Here is a 2,928-nt window from a genome sequence, read left to right as displayed (position 1 = left end):
AGATTAAGATAAAATTAAGTAGCCTTTCAACTGGAAGTGACATACTTGCAAACTCTTAAATACACTTGAGGTTTGCTTTTCTGATCACCAGCAAGCATCAATTAAAGTCACTCCCACTGTTAACAATCTGAAGTGGAATTTATCCTATAAATGGCCCGGAAGACTGTGTGTAGACAGAGTGATTGTTATGACACGGCTGAACTGAAGTTCAAGAATCTTACTTCCCACTGAGTTTTAACTGGCACATCAGAAAGCGTTTACAGTATCACGGTGTCTCATAGTGTTATGTTCTCATCACACATGCCAGTTATTCCTATGGTTTACATGCTTTATGTTTTCTCACAGAGGAGGGCAGACACAGTTTTGGTTGCAGGTATTATCCAAACCAAATCAGAAGCACTCTTCTATCAGTTAGTCCAGCTGCAGCCTACCAAGAAACTGCATTTAGAGAGGTGTGGCCTTTGGGGAATCAAAGGTCAAAAGTCAGTGACAGCACACCAGCTCTGTGAAGCAAACTGCAACCTATTAATTACTTGTGTTAGATGAAACTGCAGGCCAAACTCTTAAACGTCTGGTCTGTGAAAAAGTGAAAATTGCCAATGAATTTACATGAAAGGAGATTCTTTAAAGTCCAGTTTTGGCCACAGATTCCACTATGCTATGAAATGTGACAAAATTATCAGTTACCCAGTCGGCACAACTACAATCCATCCTCTTCATTTCTTAAGAAGCTGGTGTCTGACTATAAGGAAAGGGGCAACAAATCCACTTCCAAAGAATCCACACATTAGTGCGAGTAACCGCCATTTGTTTTCCACAGAAAATGGAAGGTTCTAGAAAGCAAAAAATGAATCAATTTTTCAATCAATACAATGATTACTCCCTTGTTGGCTTGAAAATGCTCATAGGCTCAGAACACTAACAGGCAGAGTAAAACGGACAGAATATATACTCATTCTCAAAACAGTTTCCCTTTCTTTCAAGGACAGAAACCTAATAATTAAAAATAAAGCTTAGATGTGAGCTCTGGAGGTCACTTTGTTCACACTTCCCCTTTGTCCCTCACTTCCAAGCAGGGTTAGTCCACTGAAGGCCTCATCCAGCCAGGTATAAATATCCCTGAAAATCCAGACCCCACAGCCTCTCTAGCCAATCTGTTCTGATACTTAATTGCCTTCACTGTAAAGATCTGCCTTACATTCAATAGCTACCTAAAATTAATTTTTAGAGCTTGGTACATCAGAAAGCGTTTACAGTATCACCGTTCTCCTCATACTGCTATGCTCATCACCTGTACCATGGGAGCAGAAGGCCGCAGGGGGGAACCCCGAAGGCATTTCCTCTGTCCCTCCCTCATGCAGGCACTGCAGCTGCCTGACTGCTGTGTTAGGCCTGTGCTAGGCCGCCAGCGTGATGCCCTTATGGGAGTGATACTGAAAATGCTGGCAAATAAATTTTCCAAAACTTGTTCTGAAGTTTCAGAAAACCAGCATCCTGTATCAGATCTGGGCAATGTGAGGGAGTGATCTCCATCAATTCTATGCAGCAAGACAAGAGCTGCGGGCAGAAAATATTTCTCACTTATGTGCAGATATATGATATTTCCCTGAAACCTTATGCATACTCTATTACTTTCTGGGAACTAATTTTAATGCTATCAGGAAATTCACAACAGTCAAAACGCTTGCTAATTTGGAGCTATGGAGCCAGCGTTCTGTCTGACCTTGTCTTTGATAAGGGGAAACAATACAAACAGAAATGATTACAGAAGACGCATCTGCTCAGCATAGATCGTACTTAGGACAAGCCATTATCATGCCCAAAGAATGTCTGAAAAAACACGGTTTGAAAAAATTACTTTGCTATCAGTGCGACATTCTGTACAATTTCCAAAAAACCTACAACTATTCAGATGAAACTGAATCCTACTTTAGCTCCTGTAAAAAAAAATTCCACTTTTTCAATAGCAACTTTTTATTGTATGAGGAAGAATGCGTTTCTTCCACTCCCGGTGCACCGTACAGAGCCATCGACCTCCCTCCCCCCATTCGGCCTGAACCCCTTCCCGCGACCTTCAAGCCCTAGACCGCTCCCCACCCGGCCCTTGCCTTGCCAGGGCCTTCCTCGTAGTGGCTCCTGCGGATGGCGGAGGTAGCAAACCTGCGGACACCGGCAGCCAGCATGGTACCGACAGCTAAGAGCGGAGACCCTCTCCCCTGCTCGACCTTCCCGCAGGCCACGCCGCCGCCTTCTGGGAGCGGGAGGCGGAAACAGAAGGCGGGACAGGAAGGAGAGCGAGGGGGTGGACGGGGACGTGCCCCGGGGCATGCTGGGAGTTGTAGTGCCTGTCGATCACGTGACAACGAGCTGCCGCTCGCCATTGGGCGCGCTCTTGCTCCTCAGAGGCGGGAGAGGTCCTGTGGGCTCCGCCCCCGCCGCCATTTTGTGGGTGCGCTGCGTTCGTGCGTCCGCAGGGCGGAAATGGCAACGGGCGGTGGGGAGGGGGGATTGAAAGGGTTTACGGTAGGTGTCGTGAAAAGGGGGTAACTGCTTCTGTGTTTCCTCAGGCTGATTTTAGGAATAACACAACTCAGCCGTCAAAGCAGAGATGCCGAACCGTCCCTCAGAGGAGGGCTACAAAGATGGGCTGGAGCACCTCCCAAATGAGGACAGGCTGAGAGAGTTGGGGTGGTTCAGCCTGGAGAAGAGAAGGCTCCGAGGAGACCTCATGGCCACCTTCCAGTACCTGAAAGGGGACTACAAGAAAGCTGGGGAGGGGCTTTTTACAAAGGCTTGTAGTGATAGGATGAAGGGCAGTGGGTATAAACTGGAGAGAGGCAGATTTAGACTAGACATAAGGAGGAATTTCTTTGCGATGAGAGTAGTGAGGCTCTGACACGGGTTGCCCAGGAAATATGTGGGTGCCCC

General features: G+C 47.0%; 2 non-coding genes across 2 annotated transcripts; both read right to left on the bottom strand.

Moving 5' to 3' along the window:
• Positions 1-242: 242 nt before the first annotated feature.
• LOC138733762 (small nucleolar RNA Z39) lies at positions 243-304 on the bottom strand. Its single transcript, XR_011339454.1, has one exon. It is a non-coding gene; the product is annotated as a small nucleolar RNA Z39 (small nucleolar RNA).
• A 931-nt stretch (positions 305-1,235) lies between these two features.
• On the bottom strand, positions 1,236-1,297 carry LOC138733761 (small nucleolar RNA Z39). The gene has a single exon (XR_011339453.1). It is a non-coding gene; the product is annotated as a small nucleolar RNA Z39 (small nucleolar RNA).
• Positions 1,298-2,928: the final 1,631 nt, after the last annotated feature.

The sequence above is a fragment of the Phaenicophaeus curvirostris genome, chromosome Z, assembly GCF_032191515.1.
Source record: "Phaenicophaeus curvirostris isolate KB17595 chromosome Z, BPBGC_Pcur_1.0, whole genome shotgun sequence".
NCBI classification, from domain to species: Eukaryota; Metazoa; Chordata; class Aves; order Cuculiformes; family Cuculidae; genus Phaenicophaeus; species Phaenicophaeus curvirostris.
This window is presented reverse-complemented; position numbering and strand designations above follow the sequence as displayed.